The 13,046-nt window shown below is 34.3% G+C and overlaps 1 long non-coding RNA gene across 1 annotated transcript; it reads left to right on the top strand.

The window, feature by feature from the left end:
• Window positions 1–2,563: 2,563 nt before the first annotated feature.
• Window positions 2,564–2,908, top strand: LOC121243183. Its single transcript, XR_005936074.1, has 3 exons — window positions 2,564–2,631; window positions 2,718–2,771; window positions 2,855–2,908. It is a non-coding gene; the product is annotated as an uncharacterized LOC121243183 (long non-coding RNA).
• The last annotated feature ends 10,138 nt before the right edge of the window (window positions 2,909–13,046 follow it).

The following is a 13,046-nucleotide window of genomic DNA, read 5'->3' as shown; positions in this document are numbered from 1 at the left end:
TTTGCAGCGAGATCACATCTGGCGAGCAATACTTTCTAGAAAAATGACCTTTTGTCGCTGCAAATAAATTTGCAGGATATTAGTTTTTGTGGCGATAATGAACCGCCGCAAATATTTTTAAAAATTAAGAGTGGTTTGGATTTAGAGATAGATTGAGATAGTTTTTAAATAGTAAAATAAAAGTTTAATTATTTATTATATTTTATGTAAAAATTTAAAAAAATTATAATTATTTATTATATTTTATCTCCTTTTCCCCCCTTATTTCTTTCTTCCCCAGCCCGATGACTCGGCCCCCGTCCCTCCCCCCCTCCTCCCCAGTCGAAACTCCACAGCTTACCTCCCAACCAGGCCACGCCGGCGCTATCAACAACACCACCTCCACCGCCACCTCACGCCGGTGACCCTCCCCTTCCGATCATCCCTCTATCTCTCGTGCTCTGTTTTCTCTCCACCGAAGCTCACTCCCTTGTAGCTTTCTCCCTTCTCCTTCAGTTTCTCTCCTCACGGCACAACGCCACCAGCTGCTCCGCCCTCGCCGGTAAGCTCCTCTCCCTCTGATGGCCTCCCTCCGACGACCTCCCTCCCTTCCCTTCTCGGTAGCTCTCTCTATTTTACTCTCTCTCTCGGTAGTCCTAGTGACGCTGTGCGCCGCCGCCGTGATCTCCCAGCACCACCACGAGCCATTATGGTTTCTTCTCCCCCCAACAGAACCTTGCTCTCGACCGCATCCCCCTCTCAGATCTTCTCTCTCTCTCACCATCTGTCTCCCTCTCTGTTTCTCTCCTTCATCCAGGGCCACCACAGTCTCCGCCACCACCAGCTGCCATGAAGAACTGGTAGCGATGCCTTGAGCCTCCAGCCCCTTGATTTTCCTCCAAACCCTTCACCACCAGCCACCTCTCAGCCCCTGCCCAGCCGTGAGCCACCTCACGGGTTGCGTCCACGTCCCAAGCTAGAGCTCTCCACAGGCCCCTCTATAGAAACCCTCATGACACCACCAGTGTACGCCTGCCTCAGCCCTCAGCTGCCACTGCCTACATCGAGAACCACCACATAGTATCCCTTCGATTTATGGTATATTTTGTATCCCTTTACATTTAGAAAATGTTATGTTGTGAAGCTGAAATGGTGTTGTGTTGAATTGGATAGATTTTCTATATGTATTGATTGTGTTGATTGTGGTAGACTTAGAAGAAGTGAGGTGTGGTTGTGATTGAGGAGTAAGTGTGGATGTGTATGGTGTTGTGTTTGAATATATGGATAAATTTAATGTATGTATCAAATGTGTTGGCCTGTGATTAGTTTATGTGAAGTTGTGAAGTGATTGGTTGGACAGATTTTATGCATATTCAATGTAATAGGAAGTTATATGGTTATATTGTTGTGTAATGGGTTTGTGTTGAACTCAAGTGCTAGATGGATTGAGTATGTGTAATTTTGCTAAATTAAATTACATGGACAGCAAGCATGTGGTATTTTTTATTAATTGAATTATGTATATGGAAATGTGTAGAGGAATTTGTGACGTTGGTGCTAAGTAGTCAAGTAGTCAAGATGATGTAATAAAATCATTTTATCGCTCTTGATCAAGAGCGATAAAATGATGTTATTAACTAGAGTCATTTTTATTCGCTGCTATATATTTGGCTTCCTACAAAAGGTAATTTGGTGCTAATACCTGAAGTTTACTATGTTGATGTGTTGTTTGTGTTGATATTTACAAAACAACAATTTTTGACTAACTTTTTCGAGTCATTTGCTTCTTCAGTGTTCTCTTGATGTAACTAACTTTTGAGTTGTATGGTTGTGGAAAGTGGCCATTGACTCTTTATGAACATCCTGATATGATGGTAGATATTTTGTATTTGACCTTCAATTTGATTGGCTGGTTGATTTAATTTCATAGGGTGCTCTTGCATAATTGGTTGGAGACCGTACAAATATGTTTCACATCGAATGAATAAAGTTTAACATACCCAAGTGTCTAGGCAAAGTTTAACTTCATGTGGAAATAGAAGTGAATAGACCAGCGCTGGAGCTGCTAGTAGGCAGAGTCCGTTCCGAACTCCGCCATCTCTATCATATTGCCATGATAAGGTAATTTTGTGTTCAATCGGCTGAGAGTAGGTATGAATTGTTCAGTTCTGTTTGTATTCTAGGAAGATGGAGGACAAAGTGAAAAATATTTCATTGAAATGTCTGGGTACCAAGAGAAGACACCAAATTATAGAATCCCTTCAAATAAGTTTAATATTTTATATTCATGAACTTGGTTCATTTTGTTTTCTTGGCAGTAAACGCCAGAAAAATTACAAGACAAAGAATTTTCTGACTTCTCATCTGTCAACTTGAAGTTTGCACTTTTTATTTCTGATTTGTGCTGGAACTGAATTTCAGATAGCTAATGGTTATTTTACTTATGCTGATCATTTTTTTCATACTTCTTTTCCAATTCAAGTATTTGATTATCTCATGAACATCAAGTGCAAGTTTATAATTGTTGAGTTGAAAGTTTACACGATTTATTGGGCAGGAGTAAAACTTGATCGTGCAGTAGAAAGAATGGCAATGAATTTACCAACAGAGGTCAATGGGGCTTCTTCCCATTGTAATTTTCTAGTATTAGAGGTATGCTTTACTTTTTCCAAACTTATCTTGTTGTGTTGGCGGTATGCTTTTGAAGATTGATAATATGCAACACATTTCTGCTGTAGGTGTCTGAGAGGCTTAGACCAGCTGTCTCATCTGGTGCTGAGGGCCCATATAAGGTTTTCATTGAGCCTTATACCCAAACCACTTCATTACTTCAATTGAGCTAGGAACTGTACTAAATTGATCACTTGCTTTATAGGTTCTTCGTCTACTGAATGAGCATAGCGGAGAAGAGTGTACTGTGTATTTGTGGGAAGAGTGGTAAGTTGACTTGTAATATTTTTATGAAGCATTTTATATCCTCTCCACTATGTCATAAAGAACTTTTTCCCCTAATGTAAAAATGTAAAAATTCACTTTGTGCAAATCATTTGGAGATTGATCATCACTTGATACGTGGCACCTTTTACGTCTTCTCCACTTGTTAACAGTTCTAGTGATGGAACTGTCGTATTATTGATGACTCAGGACAGAAGCATGACTTCATGGCTTCAAGTCTCTATAGTTCATCATCATTGTACAATCACGTTTACAGAATAATTTAACTTGCATTACCAACCATTTTAACCTTTTGATTTATGGGGTTAACCTATGTTGTTTGATCTGATTGGGAATTCAAGTCCTGCTGCATTTTAATTTATATAAACACAACTCCTTTTGGGAATTGGAGTTGTTTTCATTTATATTTCTACAGCATGAATAACTATTGGCTATTAACCCTGTTGTCTTGATGGTCTAGTATTTTTCATCATTGTTGTTCTTGGCAATCGAAGTTTCAATTAAGTGATGAATATTCATTTGTTTTTCTTCTGTCATCTCTCATGAAACTTATCTCCTATTCTTAATCAGGTTGGTTAGAGCATATTTCATTTCCACTTGAATGTTCTCATTAGTGCCAAAGCATTAAACTCTTTCTCGCTCTTGGACTTTTCCTTGGGAGTTTTTCTCGTAAACATGTTAGCACAATTTTAATTGTTTTTTTGAAATTGTTATTAATGTCAATTTGAATTTTCAAGATTTGCATATATATTTTTTAGCTTATATTAGACAATTTTGTATGATTATTTTTTGCTCAGTCTCATCTTCTCTTGCTTTTACAATATTTTTTTCTGAATTCTTGTATTCGCGGCAAATACTATTTTTGCTGGAAGTTGTTTCTTCCACCAAGATGTTCTAGTGGGTATTAGGTACCTATCGTGGTAATTGGTCTTAGTCTCACGAGCAATGATGAATGTAAACATGCTTTTGCAACAAGCTTAGTAGACTATATATTGTCGTGGGAATAGCCTGGTATTTTCCATGACTTCGACTTTTTGTGGGATGAAATACTTTTTGCGGCAACTTATATCCAACGAGCCTTCCACGAATGAAATTGGTGGGAATAGGGTTTTTCCCACAAAAATGATGCTTTTTGCCACCAAAACATGCATGGAAAAACATGGCAAACATGCTTTTGCCGCCAAATGATGCTTTTAGGTGAAACACTTGTAGATGATAGAGAAATACACCAAAATAGTTTAGAAGATAATGAAACAAATCAAGATATACAATAAAAGGGATATGAGGATACTAAAACAAGACCACAAAATCATGATAATGAAAATAATTATGATAGTGTTTAAAGATGTACCGTTACAGTTCTTGTTGGAGAATTTGGGAAAAGCATAGAAGAAAATAAAAATACCAATGATGTATATGATTCTATTCCTACAAATATTTATGACCCTTAATGGAAATATATTGATATAAAATTAAGAGATTTATTAGCATAAAATAGTCCAATTAGAGATAGCGATATGAATTTTCCAACAAAAGGTTTGGTATATAACATCTTAATATATATTACATACTAAATTTATCAAATTGGGAGAAACATGATAGAAAATGGCTAGTGTGTATTTAAAAGCCATGAAAGAACCAATGAGCATATTACTAACATGGTTGTCTAGGTTGATTTAGAAATGAGATTGTTAAGAAATAAAACAATTGATAAAAAAAAAATGTTATTGAGAATTGTTTGCTGATGTGGTAAAAATACTCTGTCCTTTTGTGACAAAGATGAAAAGATCTACTAAGAGAATAATGGAAACTTTTTAAGTCTGATTGACATAATTTTCGAGTTTGAACACATTCGATGTCAAAATGGTAAAATTCATAATCATTATCTTGGACATAATATACAAAATGAATTAATATATTTGCTTAAAAATAATTTTATTAAAAGAATCAAACAATTCCACAAGCATTATTGGAAATATATCTTATTGTTGCAGAGTTAATCTACCAAGAATCTAACATTAGTTCTACGAGCATTATTTATGAAACTATCATCACAATTTACTCATTATCTTATGTTTCTTTCTTACTAGGACACTGTAATTTGTGATGCCTATTCTTTTCATATTTAAAACAGTTTTCAAATTGTTTACTTTGTCTCTTATTCAACCATTTATTTTTCTTAAACTGTTTTTGGTTTATCTTGCTCTGTGGAGAACGTGTGTCTTGAGCCACCATAAGGTTGGATGATCCATTCTCTCTCTTCCTCATTTTCATCATTTCTTCCTCAAGTACCAAAAGTACTGGGAGTGAAGTCATGGTTATTTCATTTCCAATATGTGTTAAGGAACTAACAATGTGTTTTTAAGATAAATGAAGACTATTAAGTATGGTTGTAAGTTGCATTTTATTAGTAAGAGGATGACCAACATCAAATAATTCCTTTGTAATCAATTTCATTTGTAGTACACAATCACTTATACTTCCATTCACTTGAATGCAAGTCCTGTTATACTTATCCAATAATAATTGTATATAAGTATCATATCTTAATCCATACTTGCCTTCAACTGCATCCATGATTTTCTTTGCAGTTTCATAGTCTTCGAAAATAAGAATATTTTCATCATCCATGCAATATAAAATCAAAGTTCTTGCCTAAACATCGTATTCGTCCCATTTATCTCTAGTTCTTTTGTGGCTTCCACTTCCACTTTGGTCATTTTCGATATATTCATATGGATTTGGTATTATTAATGTATATATGGTCTTTTCATGGGTTAGAAGAAAATTTATATGCCTTTTTCATGCCCATAACTTTCTTCCATTTAATTTTTCAATAACAAAATGGAGAAATTATAGTAGATGTGTGTTATTATGGTATTTAAAATGTAGTAGTTCAAACTGTAAAAATTAAATAATATTGCAACCTAATCAATAAAATTAATAATAGTTGCTCTTGCACTTGATCCAACGTGGTTGACAAGAAATTCTTCTATTATATCTCAAACAAGGAGGATAATGGAAGTGGTGCTTTGATCGAATATTGTTTTGAAGTCCCCTCATACTTTCTCTCATTTCAAGAACTTTTTTATGATTATTCCGAGCAACATGTGCTCTATTAAAATTTGGCACAAAACCAGGGATGCAATGGTTTTTAAACAGACCAAAACGGGCTTGAAACGACTTAAAACAATAAAAAAAAACACCAAAATTCGTTTGAATCAAGTTGAGCGGTTTGAACCAGGTCAAGCGCAGTTAACTGGTTTCTGGCGCGGTGAACGGCTTAATATGCGGCTCGCTTCTCAGCTTGGCTTGCGGGTTGAGGTTTGGGTCAAATATGGGTCAAGCAGATATCCGCAGGTCAAAAGCTTGGTCCTTTTCCTTCTGGGTTTGGGTCCAGTCCTTTATAAGCTCGCGAGCGTCAACCGAGTGGGCTAGAATGAGAGTTCGTTTGTGGGTTGTTTGGTGTCACTTGGGTCCGGAAAGAATTATGTCGGTTGATGTTGTATGAGCTTTGTTCAAAATGTTGTTGTGTTGCTTCTTGCACGCAACCTCAAATTTCCACAGAATGATGTCGTATGTGGTCTTGTGCAAGACGACATCATTTTCAATCAGAGTATGAATAATAGATGCAAAGTTTTTGTTTTAATCGGGATTCTTTTCAATTGGTTGAACGACAATGTTGTTTCGACCAACAATGCCATTTTCAACCTCCACCCTTTGGAAGTCGTGACTGAAATTTTCAAACTCTCTCCCTCTTTCCACATTTTGGACAATGATGATACAACAGATGATGAGTCCTCAACACTCTCAAAGCCTGGCGGTGGTGAAACACTACAGCGACCAGCTAGAAATTTTTATGGAATTTCTTAGTTCACCTCTGTTTCGGACACTACATGTTTGTCCCCCTGACTAAAAATCCTCTAATAATTTTCCTCAAAGTAGTACTTGGTAACCAAAATTTTTAAATTACCAGTGTACTCGAGCCCTCCCTTAGTGATTTGAAAAAGCTTTTGTGATGCATCCTTGTTTAAGTGATTGTAATATGCAAGTGTGGTTACAAACCAAACATTGTCTATTACAGGTTTTTTCTATGCGAGAAACCAACCCCTTTGTCATTGACAATGCTCTTGATACCACTGTCGGATATTCATGGATAGATTTGGTGAGAATCTCGTTAGGCTCACGGGTTGGTGTTGGACAAAGGGTTGAAAGTAAATGCTAGTCTCTATTTATAGACCTATAAGCAGTGCTTGGCAAGATGCACAACTATTAGATTAAACCGAACAATTGTGTTTTTTGACACTCCCTCAATCGACACTCCAATGGGAAATCGTCACCATGAGTAGGGTGCACACTGTTTTGTATCATCGTCCCCATTCATCTACTGACCTTGCATTGGAGTTAATGATTTGGGGAGTGATGATATTTTAGAATTATTGGAATTTTAGGAAAAGAAAGCGTGAAGAAGAACAATTGTGAAGGAAGAGAAAGCGTGGGGAAATGAAATGATTGTTGGGCTTGCATTTGAGTTATTTATGCAAATTTTCATCTTTCATTGTGGATGATATCTTAGCTCTAAAAATATCTTTAAACTTGCCTAGCTAGGATAATTAACTTAATATGAAAATATTCTATATAACTTGAGGAATAAATAGGATATTACATGGGATACCTCATTTATATAAATGGTTTATGGTCCTATGTGTTATTAATGTTGATAACATTATATATGAGATTTTAAACAACATAAAAGAGAATAAGAGACCAAATACTTCAGGAAAAGTACTAGTGATATTAGAAAACTTAGTCATTGCAATTAGTTGATAATTATCTACCCTTAAGTCTAAGAGCATGTCAAGTCTGATATTGAAAGATACGTTCGGATTAACTCGAGAGATACATGAAGAAGATAAAACAGTAGACTTTGTAAGAACTTGTAAGGTGACATGGTGGACTTTAGAGAATATATAATTTAAAGGGTCACAAAGGATAAGATAATGGATTGCACTAAAGGATAACGTGGATTGCAAAAAGAATTTGAACACAAATATGCAGTGGAAATGTAGAAATAGTGGTGCTACCTTGGGTCAGGATTTGTTCAAGTATTATATGAAATCACAAGTACTACAAATACTCATTCATACTCTAAAAAAATCTTTTAGCATCTCCATCTTTATTAACCATTAATTTGTAGATCATATATAGTGTATACAGACTTGAAATGTACAAGTTATTCTCACAAGTACTACAAATATCCATATCCCGCTGCCCCGCCCCGCCCCTCCTTCTCATGGGCAGGACGGACCCTTCGCTAGATGCAGGTGACAAGACCACCCGCCCCGCATCTAAATAGTGAGTCTCACATTGCTTAAGTAAGACTCTTGAATTGCTTTGGCCTCTTATATAAAGGTTGGCCTAAAAGGCCAATGTAATACAATCTTATGAACAAGTCTAACAAATTTAAAAACTAATAACATAGTTTTTATGTATTGATTTGTTAAAAATAAGTTATCAAAAAATTATAAGTGTATCATTACTCTATAATTTGTATATCTTTACAGTAGAATCTCATCGGCCTCTAGATCCCATGAACGTAGACTTTATTGTCGAACTAAGCAAACCCATGCCTCATTTATTTTATTCTATTTTCCTCTCTCTTTTTTTTTTTTTTTTTTTTTTTTTTAATAATGTTACAAGTGTGCATCTCCACCATTGGCATCGTCCCCAAGCCATCTAACCAACTGTTGATCGCCGCATCCAAAAATCTGGCAACGAGAATAATAATATCTTTAACTTGGTGATCAGTAGTTTGACAAGATCGTTCAAGCCTTATAAGTTGAGTACTGCAATGCAATATTCTTTCATTGGAATAACTCCAACGTCCATTGTGATAACTTATGAGTCAGACGCAAATTATAATGGGAGAAGAGATCATCAGTAGTTGGGGACAGCACCAGAAAAGCATGTATTGGGGGCCCCCGGAGGAATAGGGCTGCACAAAAACTGTGTCAACCAGCTATATATTGTGTTTCTTCTTCAATCATTTTCACTTCAGGCTTTTAAAAACCTAACCAAGTCTGCATGCACCTAAGACTGCTCTACATAAAATGCCAACGTTTCTTATTACATTCCAGACCAGAGAAGGAAAAACACTGCTTTTCAGACTAGAGAACACAGTACAGCCATGGGAGTAACATTTGTATTGTCCTCAACATTTAATGAACAGTTGAGGACCAATTTCATTTCTCAAAAACCAACACTCCCAAATGGGTCCAACAAAACTAAACTCTCAATAAGCATTTGCATTTTGACTCTGAGGTGTTGATTAGGCACTCTGAACAGTTTGAGGAAATAAGTGAAATACTCAAAAACCAGCCACACCGTGAACAAAATCCCAAACAAATCGATCCAAAAACAGGAGATAAGGAAATCTAAAAATGAAAACAAGTAGACAAAAAAAATGAAAACCAATCCTGGAATAAACACCCACAAAAACCAAAAACACCCAAAAATCTCACAAAACACCCACAGGCCACAGTAACCTTACCTTCGATGGTCGTAGAGTGACTGAGTGCAAGCTGCGAGTTGCGAGAGAGAGTGATTTGCGAGAAAGAGCGGGAGTTGCGAGAGAGAGTGAGAGCAGGAGAGCTTTGGAGTTGTGAGAGAGGGGCAGAGGTTTTGATGTGAGAGGGTTTTGAGTTTTTAAAACGGGTAACGGCTAATACTCGAAAAAAGAAGGAAACGGGTCGGCAAATTCCGGTACCCATTTTATGCGCAACGGGTCGGATTTTCAGGTCGGGTACACGACGGCCTTTTTGTTCAGCCCTAGAGATAGCTGCATGGGGATTTAATACTCAGATTCTCACAAATTATTTGTACTCTTATTTTATGCTTTTTACTGTCACAAATAGATCTTATAAAAATAAATTTATAAATTAATATTACTTTATATAATAATACATTATATTTTTTTTATAATAAAAATAATTTTACAATCTAATTAACGTATCACATTAAAGTCACGTCAGTTTGAAGATTTATTTTTGTTAAATTTTTTTGTGAAAAATATTATATTATATGACCTATTTTTCATCAATTTTATTGATTATAATTAGATGGAATATGATATTTATCAATATTTTAGAGTTCAATGATGCAAAATGTTAAAAGGGAGGGAAAAATACCAAGTATCAATATTGCTGTGAAATTCATGTGATTTATCGTTTAAACTTCAAAACTTCAAAAGGGAGTGAATTGGTGGGTGGTTGACTTTTAACCCTCTAAAGTTGGTAATCATCATTTTCCTTCGTCTTGGGATGGCCAACCACTCTCTTGAAATTCAGGATTCGAAAGAGGTTCCCAGACTAGACATTTTCAAGAGTAAAAAAAGTAATAATATTGGGATAGCCAGTATCGTCCAATCAGGTTAGGTCAGAAATGGTGGCCCTACTCTGTTTTCCACGTGGCATGATAGTCTCCATGGTCTAGCCGACAAGAGCCTCTCATTTTGTATTGAAAAACTATTCAAAGTCCTTTCCCACTTCCGAAAGACATGCATGCACAGAGACTCAAGGGAGAGAGAGAGAGATGAATTTTGGGTTCAACCTGTTTTCGGAGCTTGTGTAAGCACACGCAACGATGATGGATCTTTGTCTTTAGAGGGTTTTGTTTTTTAAAATGTCCATGTAATGTAATGTGAGTTATGAATAACTGATTACATAGAAATATTTTTATAAATTGATGTAGTTTACGTAATTTATCAGATTATAAAGTTATTTTTATTATAAAACATATCTGATAAGTAATATTAAACTACGTCAATTTAAAAAATTACTTTTACGTAATCTCTTTGTGGTTGTAAGACTCTCATAATTATATAATATAAGAGTTTGGAAAACAGAATGAATAAACACAATTAGTTAGACAGAAAATGATACACGTATAATCTTTTAATATAACTATAATTTAAATAAAGAATATTTTTATAAAATAATTTATAAAAATAATATCATTTTTCATAAATATTATTATACAGCTTGTGATGCATGAAAGTTTTAAACAAAGTCATTTTATTCGTAAATTGGAGTCTTCCATCCTGAACTATAAATATAATTTGATCTACAATAGAATTTAATTTAATTTGTTATTCAAATCAAATCGTGTCATATTGGTGGTACGGATAATATATACGTCCAGCTTGAAAATATAATTTTCCAGATTAACCACTAACCCAAAAAACAAAAATGCAAAAAATAAAAGAACTTAATATGTTTTAGGATTATGACTATTAATATCAATTATCATTAGTTTTAGAAGGCGTTGAGGAATAATCTCACATTACCTATAGATAATGTCTTGGGCATGTTTATAAGAAATGAATAATCATCTCTTGTTGAAATGGTTTTATGAGATGAGTTAAGCTTATGAATTTTTTCATGGTATCAGAATCTATCACAGAACGAATGAGAGTCCACACTATTTATCTCGTCACAAGGATCAAGAAAAATACTAGTCTACACGTAAGGAGGGTGTTGAGGAATAATCTTACATTGCCTGTAGACAAGATCTTAGATATGTTTATAAAGAATAAACAATCATCTCTTGTTGAACTAGTTTTATGAGATAAGTTAGACCATAATTAATTTTTTCAGAAGGAACTTTTGACCATAGAAAACGATTTATGAATACGTAATATTCAAATCATGGTATAAACCAAAACAAGCCTAGAATTAAAGAAACATATAATTAATAAATAAGTGGGAAAAAAAAACAAATTAAGACAAAATAACAGAGTAGAAAGGAGTCTAATTGAAGCAAGTGTTTTCTCCCATGCAAACATATAGCGTGTTCCAACATACTTATAGGCTTGTGCACTTTCATTTTATATTAATTTTTCACTGTTTTTCTTTTATTGGTACACAATTCCAAAGAATTGCTTTAATTGTGATTGTATGGTCAAACCCATTCACATATCATCGTATGCTTTCAAGATATGTAATATATTATATATATTATAGACACAAAGACATTATATAAAAGAAAATTTACAAATTAATATAGCTTCACGTGATGTGTTGGATCTACTTTATATTAAAGTAACTTTATAATATGACGTATTGTATCAATTCACGTCAGTTTATAAATTTATTTTTATGTAATTATTTTATCGTTAAAATATTTCTGTATATATACACACACATACATAAACGTGGACAAATCTATTAAATAATAAATTAATTTTGAAGGTCGGCCAAAGCCAGATCATGAATTCTTGATTTCTTTCTTGAATATCTATGAGTTATTTTTTTTTTCTTTTTTTTTTTAACTTTCAATTTTCCTGGTGCATAGTAGTAGTGTGCATTTGAAGTACGACCAGACTGGTACGTTGAGCAAGGAATTAATCCTGCCAACTGTTTCATTGGCTAATCATGTAACGTAAACTTGGATGAAACAATATTAAATTATTAATTATCCTACCTTTGGTTTGATAATTGAGATGTTTTATTTAATTTAATATTGTAATAATATATATGTGCCAAAAATAATTTTATTTTGATGTAAATATCAGTCGTGTACTAAGTTTTAAAAAGATTAAAGAAATACCTTTTATGTTGATTAAATATCTTTTTTTTTTGTTTTTTTTTACATGTAATTTTTAACACTTTTAAATATTTTTTTTAAAAAAATTATAATATTATTTAAAAATACTTCCTCAATTACTAAGTAAAAAAATAAAAAATAAGATAAAATATCGGTAATTTTAAGAATAAGCTGTAAGAGTAGCATTTTTCATTATTTATTGCTTACTCCTTTCGCAATTATAATGTCCTGTTTTAGACATACGTTGCTCATCTATTTCTTTCTTTCTTCTTCTTCTTCTTCTTCCTCTTGTTGGGTCATACCAATATATAATTCAAGGTTTGACAATCTGCTTTTATTGTTCCCCTGTTCCTTGAACGCAAAGGAAGTTTCATTGAAAGAATAATATGCTCGACAACTCCCACCCCCTCTCCGCATCTCCTGGGTAAAACTCTCTCTCTCTCTCTCTCTCTAATATAGTAATACCAGAGTCTCATGGAAGCAAGCACTCTCCCATGTCAACCTTCTGC

Source organism: Juglans microcarpa x Juglans regia, chromosome 8D (genome assembly GCF_004785595.1).
Source record: "Juglans microcarpa x Juglans regia isolate MS1-56 chromosome 8D, Jm3101_v1.0, whole genome shotgun sequence".
In the NCBI taxonomy this organism is placed as follows: Eukaryota; Viridiplantae; Streptophyta; class Magnoliopsida; order Fagales; family Juglandaceae; genus Juglans; species Juglans microcarpa x Juglans regia.
This window is presented reverse-complemented; position numbering and strand designations above follow the sequence as displayed.